A 15,689-nucleotide genomic window follows, 5' to 3' on the forward strand; every position below is an offset into this window, starting at 1 on the left:
GCAACTGTGACGAGTAACTATGACACTCGTAATAGGCCAATGACTCAATACCTGGAGTATTGAATCAGATAACTCGAGGAACGCCTTGCAATAGTTACAATGACTTTCTTACGGTTCACAACTGGTGACAAATCCGTTCTGGCAGTCTGGCACCAGTAACATAAATGAGACACTGCGTGAGCAACTGGGAAGGGTAACTATGACTCTCTTAAGGTAGCCAATGACCGTCACCAGGAGAATTGAATCAGGAAACTCGAGTAACCCTTGGCTATAGTAACGATGACTTTGGTAAATTACACAACCTGTGACATATCGCTGCTGGCAGACTGGCCTCAGTTACAAGGTATTTTAATTTGGGTGGTCAACCGACAGCAATATCTATTACCCTTCTGAGGTAACCAACGATTTGTCACCAGGTGGAGTACACTCTGAAAGGAGTGACTATGACTCTCATATGACACACAACTAGTGTCGTATCGCTTCTGGCAGACGCCACAGTAACAAGAAACGTGAAACTGGCTGCGAAATTAGGACGAGGAGCTATGACGCACTCAAGGTAGCTAGTGCAGCGTCACCTGGAGGACTGCATCAGTAAAGTCTAGTAATCCCTGGCAGGCATTACGATGACTCACTTAAGATACACAACTAGTGACATATCGGTTCGGGCACACGCCACAGTAACAAAATATATGAATCTGGGTGAGCAACTTTGACGAGTAACTATGACTCTCGTAATAGGCCAATGACTCAATACATGGAGTATTGAATCAGATAACTCGAGGAACGCCTTGCAATAGTAACAATGACTTTCTTACGGTTCACAACTGGTGACAAATCCGTTCTGGCAGTCTGGCACCAGTAACAAAAATGAGACACTGCGTGAGCAACTGGGAAGGGTAACTATGACTCTCTTAAGGTAGCCAATGACCGTCACCAGGAGAATTGAATCAGGAAACTCGAGTAACCCTTGGCTATAGTAATGATGACTTTCGTAAATTACACAACCTGTGACATATCGGTGCTGGCAGACTGGCCACAGTTACAATGTATTTTAATTTGGGTGGTCAACCGACAGCAATATCTATTACCCTTCTGAGGTAACCAACGATTTGTCACCAGGTGGAGTACACTCAGAAAGGAGTGACTATGACTCTCATATGCCACACAACTAGTGTCGTATCGCTTCTGGCAGACGCCACAGTAACAAGAAACGTGAAACTGGCTGCGAAATTAGGACGAGGAGCTATGACGCACTCAAGGTAGCTAGTGCAACGTCACCTGGAGGACTGCATCAGTAAAGTCTAGTAATCCCTGGCAGGCATAACGATGACTCACTTAAGATACACAACTAGTGCCATATCGGTTCTGGCAGACTGACCACAGTAACAAAATATATGAATCTGGGTGAGCAACTGTGACGAGTAACTATGACACTCGTAATAGGCCAATGACTCAATACCTGGAGTATTGAATCAGATAACTCGAGGAACGCCTTGCAATAGTAACAATGACTTTCTTACGGTTCACAACTGGTGACAAATCCGTTCTGGCAGTCTGGCACCAGTAACAAAAATGAGACACTGCGTGAGCAACTGGGAAGGGTAACTATGACTCTCTTAAGGTAGCCAATGACCGTCACCAGGAGAATTAAATCAGGAAACTCGAGTAACCCTTGGCTATAGTAACGATGACTTTCGTAAATTACACAACCTGTGACATATCGGTGCTGGCAGACTGGCCACAGTTACAATGTATTTTAATTTGGGTGGTCAACCGACAGCAATATCTATTACCCTTTTGAGGTAACCAACGATTTGTCACCAGGTGGAGTACACTCTGAAAGGAGTGACTATGACTCTCATATGACACACAACTAGTGTCGTATCGCTTCTGGCAGACGCCACAGTAACAAGAAACGTGAAACTGGCTGCGAAATTAGGACGAGGAGCTATGACGCACTCAAGGTAGCTAGTGCAGCGTCACCTGGAGGACTGCATCAGTAAAGTCTAGTAATCCCTGGCAGGCATTACGATGACTCACTTAAGATACACAACTAGTGCCATATCGGTTCTGGCAGACTGACCACAGTAACAAAATATATGAATCTGGGTGAGCAACTGTGACGAGTAACTATGACACTCGTAATAGGCCAATGACTCAATACCTGGAGTATTGAATCAGATAACTCGAGGAACGCCTTGCAATAGTTACAATGACTTTCTTACGGTTCACAACTGGTGACAAATCCGTTCTGGCAGTCTGGCACCAGTAACATAAATGAGACACTGCGTGAGCAACTGGGAAGGGTAACTATGACTCTCTTAAGGTAGCCAATGACCGTCACCAGGAGAATTGAATCAGGAAACTCGAGTAACCCTTGGCTATAGTAACGATGACTTTCGTAAATTACACAACCTGTGACATATCGGTGCTGGCAGACTGGCCACAGTTACAATGTATTTTAATTTGGGTGGTCAACCGACAGCAATATCTATTACCCTTTTGAGGTAACCAACGATTTGTCACCAGGTGGAGTACACTCTGAAAATAGTGACTATGACTCTCATATGCCACACAACTAGTGTCGTATCGCTTCTGGCAGACGCCACAGTAACAAGAAACGTGAAACTGGCTGCGAAATTAGGACGAGGAGCTATGACGCACTCAAGGTAGCTAGTGCAGCGTCACCTGGAGGACTGCATCAGTAAAGTCTAGTAATCCCTGGCAGGCATAACGATGACTCACTTAAGATACACAACTAGTGCCATATCGGTTCTGGCAGACTGACCACAGTAACAAAATATATGAATCTGGGTGAGCAACTGTGACGAGTAACTATGACACTCGTAATAGGCCAATGACTCAATACCTGGAGTATTGAATCAGATAACTCGAGGAACGCCTTGCAATAGTAACAATGACTTTCTTACGGTTCACAACTGGTGACAAATCCGTTCTGGCAGTCTGGCACCAGTAACAAAAATGAGACACAGCGTGAGCAACTGGGAAGGGTAACTATGACTCTCTTAAGGTAGCCAATGACCGTCACCAGGAGAATTGAATCAGGAAACACGAGTAACCCTTGGCTATAGTAACGATGACTTTGGTAAATTACACAACCTGTGACATATCGGTGCTGGCAGACTGGCCTCAGTTACAAGGTATTTTAATTTGGGTGGTCAACCGACAGCAATATCTATTACCCTTCTGAGGTAACCAACGATTTGTCAACAGGTGGAGTACACTCTTAAAGGAGTGACTATGACTCTCATATGACACACAACTAGTGTCGTATCGCTTCTGGCAGACGCCACAGTAACAAGAAACGTGAAACTGGCTGCGAAATTAGGACGAGGAGCTATGACGCACTCAAGGTAGCTAGTGCAGCGTCACCTGGAGGACTGCATCAGTAAAGTCCAATAATCCCTGGCAGGCATTACGATGACTCACTTAAGATACACAACTAGTGACATATCGGTTCGGGCACACGCCACAGTAACAAAATATATGAATCTGGGTGAGCAACTTTGACGAGTAACTATGACTCTCGTAATAGGCCAATGACTCAATACATGGAGTATTGAATCAGATAACTCGAGGAACGCCTTGCAATAGTAACAATGACTTTCTTACGGTTCACAACTGGTGACAAATCCGTTCTGGCAGTCTGGCACCAGTAACAAAAATGAGACACTGCGTGAGCAACTGGGAAGGGTAACTATGACTCTCTTAAGGTAGCCAATGACCGTCACCAGGAGAATTAAATCAGGAAACTCGAGTAACCCTTGGCTATAGTAACGATGACTTTCGTAAATTACACAACCTGTGACATATCGGTGCTGGCAGACTGGCCACAGTTACAATGTATTTTAATTTGGGTGGTCAACCGACAGCAATATCTATTACCCTTTTGAGGTAACCAACGATTTGTCACCAGGTGGAGTACACTCTGAAAGGAGTGACTATGACTCTCATATGACACACAACTAGTGTCGTATCGCTTCTGGCAGACGCCACAGTAACAAGAAACGTGAAACTGGCTGCGAAATTAGGACGAGGAGCTATGACGCACTCAAGGTAGCTAGTGCAGCGTCACCTGGAGGACTGCATCAGTAAAGTCTAGTAATCCCTGGCAGGCATTACGATGACTCACTTAAGATACTTAACTAGTGCCATATCGGTTCTGGCAGACTGACCACAGTAACAAAATATATGAATCTGGGTGAGCAACTGTGACGAGTAACTATGACACTCGTAATAGGCCAATGACTCAATACCTGGAGTATTGAATCAGATAACTCGAGGAACGCCTTGCAATAGTTACAATGACTTTCTTACGGTTCACAACTGGTGACAAATCCGTTCTGGCAGTCTGGCACCAGTAACATAAATGAGACACTGCGTGAGCAACTGGGAAGGGTAACTATGACTCTCTTAAGGTAGCCAATGACCGTCACCAGGAGAATTGAATCAGGAAACTCGAGTAACCCTTGGCTATAGTAACGATGACTTTCGTTGATTACACAACCTGTGACATATCGGTGCTGGCAGACTGGCCACAGTTACAATGTATTTTAATTTGGGTGGTCAACCGACAGCAATATCTATTACCCTTTTGAGGTAACCAACGATTTGTCACCAGGTGGAGTACACTCTGAAAGGAGTGACTATGACTCTCATATGCCACACAACTAGTGTCGTATCGCTTCTGGCAGACGCCACAGTAACAAGAAACGTGAAACTGGCTGCGAAATTAGGACGAGGAGCTATGACGCACTCAAGGTAGCTAGTGCAGCGTCACCTGGAGGACTGCATCAGTAAAGTCTAGTAATCCCTGGCAGGCATAACGATGACTCACTTAAGATACACAACTAGTGCCATATCGGTTCTGGCAGACTGACCACAGTAACAAAATATATGAATCTGGGTGAGCAACTGTGACGAGTAACTATGACACTCGTAATAGGCCAATGACTCAATACCTGGAGTATTGAATCAGATAACTCGAGGAACGCCTTGCAATAGTAACAATGACTTTCTTACGGTTCACAACTGGTGACAAATCCGTTCTGGCAGTCTGGCACCAGTAACAAAAATGAGACACAGCGTGAGCAACTGGGAAGGGTAACTATGACTCTCTTAAGGTAGCCAATGACCGTCACCAGGAGAATTGAATCAGGAAACACGAGTAACCCTTGGCTATAGTAACGATGACTTTGGTAAATTACACAACCTGTGACATATCGGTGCTGGCAGACTGGCCTCAGTTACAAGGTATTTTAATTTGGGTGGTCAACCGACAGCAATATCTATTACCCTTCTGAGGTAACCAACGATTTGTCACCAGGTGGAGTACACTCTGAAAGGAGTGACTATGACTCTCATATGACACACAACTAGTGTCGTATCGCTTCTGGCAGACGCCACAGTAACAAGAAACGTGAAACTGGCTGCGAAATTAGGACGAGGAGCTATGACGCACTCAAGGTAGCTAGTGCAGCGTCACCTGGAGGACTGCATCAGTAAAGTCTAATAATCCCTGGCAGGCATTACGATGACTCACTTAAGATACACAACTAGTGACATATCGGTTCGGGCACACGCCACAGTAACAAAATATATGAATCTGGGTGAGCAACTTTGACGAGTAACTATGACTCTCGTAATAGGCCAATGACTCAATACATGGAGTATTGAATCAGATAACTCGAGGAACGCCTTGCAATAGTAACAATGACTTTCTTACGGTTCACAACTGGTGACAAATCCGTTCTGGCAGTCTGGCACCAGTAACAAAAATGAGACACTGCGTGAGCAACTGGGAAGGGTAACTATGACTCTCTTAAGGTAGCCAATGACCGTCACCAGGAGAATTGAATCAGGAAACTCGAGTAACCCTTGGCTATAGTAACGATGACTTTCGTAAATTACACAACCTGTGACATATCGGTGCTGGCAGACTGGCCACAGTTACAATGTATTTTAATTTGGGTGGTCAACCGACAGCAATATCTATTACCCTTCTGAGGTAACCAACGATTTGTCACCAGGTGGAGTACACTCAGAAAGGAGTGACTATGACTCTCATATGCCACACAACTAGTGTCGTATCGCTTCTGGCAGACGCCACAGTAACAAGAAACGTGAAACTGGCTGCGAAATTAGGACGAGGAGCTATGACGCACTCAAGGTAGCTAGTGCAACGTCACCTGGAGGACTGCATCAGTAAAGTCTAGTAATCCCTGGCAGGCATAACGATGACTCACTTAAGATACACAACTAGTGCCATATCGGTTCTGGCAGACTGACCACAGTAACAAAATATATGAATCTGGGTGAGCAACTGTGACGAGTAACTATGACACTCGTAATAGGCCAATGACTCAATACCTGGAGTATTGAATCAGATAACTCGAGGAACGCCTTGCAATAGTAACAATGACTTTCTTACGGTTCACAACTGGTGACAAATCCGTTCTGGCAGTCTGGCACCAGTAACAAAAATGAGACACAGCGTGAGCAACTGGGAAGGGTAACTATGACTCTCTTAATGTAGCCAATGACCGTCACCAGGAGAATTGAATCAGGAAACTCGAGTAACCCTTGGCTATAGTAACGATGACTTTCGTAAATTACACAACCTGTGACATATCGGTGCTGGCAGACTGGCCACAGTTACAATGTATTTTAATTTGGGTGGTCAACCGACAGCAATATCTATTACCCTTTTGAGGTAACCAACGATTTGTCACCAGGTGGAGTACACTCTGAAAGGAGTGACTATGACTCTCATATGCCACACAACTAGTGTCGTATCGCTTCTGGCAGACGCCACAGTAACAAGAAACGTGAAACTGGCTGCGAAATTAGGACGAGGAGCTATGACGCACTCAAGGTAGCTAGTGCAGCGTCACCTGGAGGACTGCATCAGTAAAGTCTAGTAATCCCTGGCAGGCATAACGATGACTCACTTAAGATACACAACTAGTGCCATATCGGTTCTGGCAGACTGACCACAGTAACAAAATATATGAATCTGGGTGAGCAACTGTGACGAGTAACTATGACACTCGTAATAGGCCAATGACCCAATACCTGGAGTATTGAATCAGATAACTCGAGGAACGCCTTGCAATAGTAACAATGACTTTCTTACGGTTCACAACTGGTGACAAATCCGTTCTGGCAGTCTGGCACCAGTAACAAAAATGAGACACAGCGTGAGCAACTGGGAAGGGTAACTATGACTCTCTTAAGGTAGCCAATGACCGTCACCAGGAGAATTGAATCAGGAAACTCGAGTAACCCTTGGCTATAGTAACGATGACTTTGGTAAATTACACAACCTGTGACATATCGGTGCTGGCAGACTGGCCTCAGTTACAATGTATTTTAATTTGGGTGGTCAACCGACAGCAATATCTATTACCCTTCTGAGGTAACCAACGATTTGTCACCAGGTGGAGTACACTCTGAAAGGAGTGACTATGACTCTCATATGACACACAACTAGTGTCGTATCGCTTCTGGCAGACGCCACAGTAACAAGAAACGTGAAACTGGCTGCGAAATTAGGACGAGGAGCTATGACGCACTCAAGGTAGCTAGTGCAGCGTCACCTGGAGGACTGCATCAGTAAAGTCTAGTAATCCCTGGCAGGCATTACGATGACTCACTTAAGATACACAACTAGTGACATATCGGTTCGGGCACACGCCACACTAACAAAATATATGAATCTGGGTGAGCAACTTTGACGAGTAACTATGACTCTTGTAATAGGCCAATGACTCAATACATGGAGTATTGAATCAGATAACTCGAGGAACGCCTTGCAATAGTAACAATGACTTTCTTACGGTTCACAACTGGTGACAAATCCGTTCTGGCAGTCTGGCACCAGTAACAAAAATGAGACACAGCGTGAGCAACTGGGAAGGGTAACTATGACTCTCTTAAGGTAGCCAATGACCGTCACCAGGAGAATTGAATCAGGAAACTCGAGTAACCCTTGGCTATAGTAACGATGACTTTCGTAAATTACACAACCTGTGACATATCGGTGCTGGCAGACTGGCCTCAGTTACAAGGTATTTTAATTTGGGTGGTCAACCGACAGCAATATCTATTACCCTTCTGAGGTAACCAACGATTTGTCACCAGGTGGAGTACACTCTGAAAGGAGTGACTATGACTCTCATATGACACACAACTAGTGTCGTATCGCTTCTGGCAGACGCCACAGTAACAAGAAACGTGAAACTGGCTGCGAAATTAGGACGAGGAGCTATGACGCACTCAAGGTAGCTAGTGCAGCGTCACCTGGAGGACTGCATCAGTAAAGTCTAGTAATCCCTGGCAGGCATTACGATGACTCACTTAAGATACACAACTAGTGCCATATCGGTTCGGGCACACGCCACAGTAACAAAATATATGAATCTGGGTGAGCAACTGTGACGAGTAACTATGACACTCGTAATAGGCCAATGACTCAATACCTGGAGTATTGAATCAGATAACTCGAGGAACGCCTTGCAATAGTAACAATGACTTTCTTACGGTTCACAACTGGTGACAAATCCGTTCTGGCAGTCTGGCACCAGTAACAAAAATGAGACACTGCGTGAGCAACTGGGAAGGGTAACTATGACTCTCTTAAGGTAGCCAATGACCGTCACCAGGAGGATTGAATCAGGAAACTCGAGTAACCCTTGGCTATAGTAACGATGACTTTCGTTGATTACACAACCTGTGACATATCGGTGCTGGCAGACTGGCCACAGTTACAATGTATTTTAATTTGGGTGGTCAACCGACAGCAATATCGAATACCCTTCTGAGGTAACCAACGATTTGTCACCAGGTGGAGTACACTCTGAAAGGAGTGACTATGACTCTCATATGACACACAACTAGTGTCGTATCGCTTCTGGCAGACGCCACAGTAACAAGAAACGTGAAACTGGCTGCGAAATTAGGACGAGGAGCTATGACGCACTCAAGGTAGCTAGTGCAGCGTCACCTGGAGGACTGCATCAGTAAAGTCTAGTAATCCCTGGCAGGCATAACGATGACTCACTTAAGATACACAACTAGTGCCATATCGGTTCTGGCAGACTGACCACAGTAACAAAATATATGAATCTGGGTGAGCAACTGTGACGAGTAACTATGACACTCGTAATAGGCCAATGACTCAATACCTGGAGTATTGAATCAGATAACTCGAGGAACGCCTTGCAATAGTAACAATGACTTTCTTACGGTTCACAACTGGTGACAAATCCGTTCTGGCAGTCTGGCACCAGTAACAAAAATGAGACACTGCGTGAGCAACTGGGAAGGGTAACTATGACTCTCTTAAGGTAGCCAATGACCGTCACCAGGAGAATTGAATCAGGAAACTCGTGTAACCCTTGGCTATAGTAACGATGACTTTCGTAAATTACACAACCTGTGACATATCGGTGCTGGCAGACTGGCCACAGTTACAATGTATTTTAATTTGGGTGGTCCAGGTGGAGTACACTCTGAAAGGAGTGACTATGACTCTCATATGACACACAACTAGTGCCGTATCGCTTCTGGCAGACGCCACAGTAACAAGAAACGTGAAACTGGCTGCGAAATTAGGACGAGGAGCTATGACGCACTCAAGGTAGCTAGTGCAGCGTCACCTGGAGGACTGCATCAGTAAAGTCTAGTAATCCCTGGCAGGCATAACGATGACTCACTTAAGATACACAACTAGTGCCATATCGGTTCTGGCAGACTGACCACAGTAACAAAATATATGAATCTGGGTGAGCAACTGTGACGAGTAACTATGATACTCGTAATAGGCCAATGACTCAATACCTGGAGTGTTGAATCAGATAACTCGAGGAACGCCTTGCAATAGTAACAATGACTTTCTTACGGTTCACAACTGGTGACAAATCCGTTCTGGCAGTCTGGCACCAGTAACAAAAATGAGACACTGCGTGAGCAACTGGGAAGGGTAACTATGACTCTCTTAAGGTAGCCAATGACCGTCACCAGGAGAATTGAATCAGGAAACTCGAGTAACCCTTGGCTATAGTAACGATGACTTTCGTAAATTACACAACCTGTGACATATCGGTGCTGGCAGACTGGCCACAGTTACAATGTATTTTAATTTGGGTGGTCAACCGACAGCAATATCTATTACCCTTCTGAGGTAACCAACGATTTGTCACCAGGTGGAGTACACTCTGAAAGGAGTGACTATGACTCTCATATGACACACAACTAGTGTCGTATCGCTTCTGGCAGACGCCACAGTAACAAGAAACGTGAAACTGGCTGCGAAATTAGGACGAGGAGCTATGACGCACTCAAGGTAGCTAGTGCAACGTCACCTGGAGGACTGCATCAGTATAGTCTAGTAATCCCTGGCAGGCATAACGATGACTCACTTAAGATACACAACTAGTGCCATATCGGTTCTGGCAGACTGACCACAGTAACAAAATATATGAATCTGGATGAGCAACTGTGACGAGTAACTATGACACTCGTAATAGGCCAATGACTCAATACCTGGAGTGTTGAATCAGATAACTCGAGGAACGCCTTGCAATAGTAACAATGACTTTCTTACGGTTCACAACTGGTGACAAATCCGTTCTGGCAGTCTGGCACCAGTAACATAAATGAGACACTGCGTGAGCAACTGGGAAGGGTAACTATAACTCTCTTAAGGTAGCCAACGATCGTCACCAGGAGAATTGAATCAGGAAACTCGAGTAACCCTTGGCTATAGTAACGATGACTTTCGTAAATTACACAACCTGTGACATATCGGTGCTGGCAGACTGGCCTCAGTTACAAGGTATTTTAATTTGGGTGGTCAACCGACAGCAATATCTATTACCCTTCTGAGGTAACCAACGATTTGTCACCAGGTGGAGTACACTCTGAAAGGAGTGACTATGACTCTCATATGACACACAACTAGTGTCGTATCGCTTCTGGCAGACGCCACAGTAACAAGAAACGTGAAACTGGCTGCGAAATTAGGACGAGGAGCTATGACGCACTCAAGGTAGCTAGTGCAGCGTCACCTGGAGGACTGCATCAGTAAAGTCTAGTAATCCCTGGCAGGCATTACGATGACTCACTTAAGATACACAACTAGTGACATATCGGTTCGGGCACACGCCACAGTAACAAAATATATGAATCTGGGTGAGCAACTTTGACGAGTAACTATGACTCTCGTAATAGGCCAATGACTCAATACATGGAGTATTGAATCAGATAACTCGAGGAACGCCTTGCAATAGTAACAATGACTTTCTTACGGTTCACAACTGGTGACAAATCCGTTCTGGCAGTCTGGCACCAGTAACAAAAATGAGACACTGCGTGAGCAACTGGGAAGGGTAACTATGACTCTCTTAAGGTAGCCAATGACCGTCACCAGGAGAATTGAATCAGGAAACTCGAGTAACCCTTGGCTATAGTAACGATGACTTTCGTAAATTACACAACCTGTGACATATCGGTGCTGGCAGACTGGCCACAGTTACAATGTATTTTAATTTGGGTGGTCAACCGACAACAATATCTATTACCCTTCTGAGGTAACCAACGATTTGTCACCAGGTGGAGTACACTCAGAAAGGAGTGACTATGACTCTCATATGCCACACAACTAGTGTCGTATCGCTTCTGGCAGACGCCACAGTAACAAGAAACGTGAAACTGGCTGCGAAATTAGGACGAGGAGCTATGACGCACTCAAGGTAGCTAGTGCAACGTCACCTGGAGGACTGCATCAGTAAAGTCTAGTAATCCCTGGCAGGCATAACGATGACTCACTTAAGATACACAACTAGTGCCATATCGGTTCTGGCAGACTGACCACAGTAACAAAATATATGAATCTGGGTGAGCAACTGTGACGAGTAACTATGACACTCGTAATAGGCCAATGACTCAATACCTGGAGTATTGAATCAGATAACTCGAGGAACGCCTTGCAATAGTAACAATGACTTTCTTACGGTTCACAACTGGTGACAAATCCGTTCTGGCAGTCTGGCACCAGTAACAAAAATGAGACACTGCGTGAGCAACTGGGAAGGGTAACTATGACTCTCTTAAGGTAGCCAATGACCGTCACCAGGAGGATTGAATCAGGAAACTCGAGTAACCCTTGGCTATAGTAACGATGACTTTCGTTGATTACACAACCTGTGACATATCGGTGCTGGCAGACTGGCCACAGTTACAATGTATTTTAATTTGGGTGGTCAACCGACAGCAATATCGAATACCCTTCTGAGGTAACCAACGATTTGTCACCAGGTGGAGTACACTCTGAAAGGAGTGACTATGACTCTCATATGACACACAACTAGTGTCGTATCGCTTCTGGCAGACGCCACAGTAACAAGAAACGTGAAACTGGCTGCGAAATTAGGACGAGGAGCTATGACGCACTCAAAGTAGCTAGTGCAGCGTCACCTGGAGGACTGCATCAGTAAAGTCTAGTAATCCCTGGCAGGCATAACGATGACTCACTTAAGATACACAACTAGTGCCATATCGGTTCTGGCAGACTGACCACAGTAACAAAATATATGAATCTGGGTGAGCAACTGTGACGAGTAACTATGATACTCGTAATAGGCCAATGACTCAATACCTGGAGTGTTGAATCAGATAACTCGAGGAACGCCTTGCAATAGTAACAATGACTTTCTTACGGTTCACAACTGGTGACAAATCCGTTCTGGCAGTCTGGCACCAGTAACAAAAATGAGACACACACTAGATCGCGTGTTAGGGTAACTATGACTCTCTTAAGGTAGCCAATGACCGTCACCAGGAGAATTGAATCAGGAAACTCGAGTAACCCTTGGCTATAGTAACGATGACTTTCGTAAATTACACAACCTGTGACATATCGGTGCTGGCAGACTGGCCACAGTTACAATGTATTTTAATTTGGGTGGTCAACCGACAGCAATATCTATTACCCTTCTGAGGTAACCAACGATTTGTCACCAGGTGGAGTACACTCTGAAAGGAGTGACTATGACTCTCATATGACACACAACTAGTGTCGTATCGCTTCTGGCAGACGCCACAGTAACAAGAAACGTGAAACTGGCTGCGAAATTAGGACGAGGAGCTATGACGCACTCAAGGTAGCTAGTGCAGCGTCACCTGGAGGACTGCATCAGTAAAGTCTAGTAATCCCTGGCAGGCATAACGATGACTCACTTAAGATACACAACTAGTGCCGTATCGGTTCTGGCAGACTGACCACAGTAACAAAATATATGAATCTGGGTGAGCAACTGTGACGAGTAACTATTACACTCGTGATAGGCCAATGACTCAATACCTGGAGTATTGAATCAGATAACTCGAGGAACGCCTTGCAATAGTAACAATGACTTTCTTACGGTTCACAACTGGTGACAAATCCGTTCTGGCAGTCTGGCACCAGTAACAAAAATGAGACACTGCGTGAGCAACTGGGAAGGGTAACTATGACTCTCTTAAGGTAGCCAATGACCGTCACCAGGAGAATTGAATCAGGAAACTCGTGTAACCCTTGGCTATAGTAACGATGACTTTCGTAAATTACACAACCTGTGACATATCGGTGCTGGCAGACTGGCCACAGTTACAATGTATTTTAATTTGGGTGGTCAACCGACAGCAATATCTATTACCCTTCTGAGGTAACCAACGATTTGTCACCAGGTGGAGTACACTCTGAAAGGAGTGACTATGACTCTCATATGACACACAACTAGTGTCGTATCGCTTCTGGCAGACGCCACAGTAACAAGAAACGTGAAACTGGCTGCGAAATTAGGACGAGGAGCTATGACGCACTCAAGGTAGCTAGTGCAACGTCACCTGGAGGACTGCATCAGTATAGTCTAGTAATCCCTGGCAGGCATAACGATGACTCACTTAAGATACACAACTAGTGCCATATCGGTTCTGGCAGACTGACCACAGTAACAAAATATATGAATCTGGGTGAGCAACTGTGACGAGTAACTATGACACTCGTAATAGGCCAATGACTCAATACCTGGAGTGTTGAATCAGATAACTCGAGGAACGCCTTGCAATAGTAACAATGACTTTCTTACGGTTCACAACTGGTGACAAATCCGTTCTGGCAGTCTGGCACCAGTAACATAAATGAGACACTGCGTGAGCAACTGGGAAGGGTAACTATGACTCTCTTAAGGTAGCCAACGATCGTCACCAGGAGAATTGAATCAGGAAACTCGAGTAACCCTTGGCTATAGTAACGATGACTTTCGTAAATTACACAACCTGTGACATATCGGTGCTGGCAGACTGGCCACAGTTACAATGTATTTTAATTTGGGTGGTCAACCGACAGCAATATCTATTACCCTTCTGAGGTAACCAACGATTTGTCACCAGGTGGAGTACACTCTGAAAGGAGTGACTATGACTCTCATATGACACACAACTAGTGTCGTAATGCTTCTGGCAGACGCCACAGTAACAAGAAACGTGAAACTGGCTGCGAAATTAGGACGAGGAGCTATGACGCACTCAAGGTAGCTAGTGCAGCGTCACCTGGAGGACTGCATCAGTAAAGTCTAGTAATCCCTGGCAGGCATAACGATGACTCACTTAAGATACACAACTAGTGACATATCGGTTCAGGCACACGCCACAGTAACAAAATATATGAATCTGGGTGAGCAACTTTGACGAGTAACTATGACTCTCGTAATAGGCCAATGACTCAATACATGGAGTATTGAATCAGATAACTCGAGGAACGCCTTGCAATAGTAACAATGACTTTCTTACGGTTCACAACTGGTGACAAATCCGTTCTGGCAGTCTGGCACCAGTAACAAAAATGAGACACTGCGTGAGCAACTGGGAAGGGTAACTATGACTCTCTTAAGGTAGCCAATGACCGTCACCAGGAGAATTGAATCAGGAAACTCGTGTAACCCTTGGCTATAGTAACGATGACTTTCGTAAATTACACAACCTGTGACATATCGGTGCTGGCAGACTGGCCACAGTTACAATGTATTTTAATTTGGGTGGTCAACCGACAGCAATATCTATTACCCTTCTGAGGTAACCAACGATTTGTCACCAGGTGGAGTACACTCTGAAAGGAGTGACTATGACTCTCATATGACACACAACTAGTGTCGTATCGCTTCTGGCAGACGCCACAGTAACAAGAAACGTGAAACTGGCTGCGAAATTAGGACGAGGAGCTATGACGCACTCAAGGTAGCTAGTGCAACGTCACCTGGAGGACTGCATCAGTATAGTCTAGTAATCCCTGGCAGGCATAACGATGACTCACTTAAGATACACAACTAGTGCCATATCGGTTCTGGCAGACTGACCACAGTAACAAAATATATGAATCTGGGTGAGCAACTGTGACGAGTAACTATGACACTCGTAATAGGCCAATGACTCAATACCTGGAGTGTTGAATCAGATAACTCGAGGAACGCCTTGCAATAGTAACAATGACTTTCTTACGGTTCACAACTGGTGACAAATCCGTTCTGGCAGTCTGGCACCAGTAACATAAATGAGACACTGCGTGAGCAACTGGGAAGGGTAACTATGACTCTCTTAAGGTAGCCAACGATCGTCACCAGGAGAATTGA

This window comes from Schistocerca gregaria, chromosome 9, assembly GCF_023897955.1.
Source record: "Schistocerca gregaria isolate iqSchGreg1 chromosome 9, iqSchGreg1.2, whole genome shotgun sequence".
Lineage (NCBI taxonomy): Eukaryota > Metazoa > Arthropoda > Insecta > Orthoptera > Acrididae > Schistocerca > Schistocerca gregaria.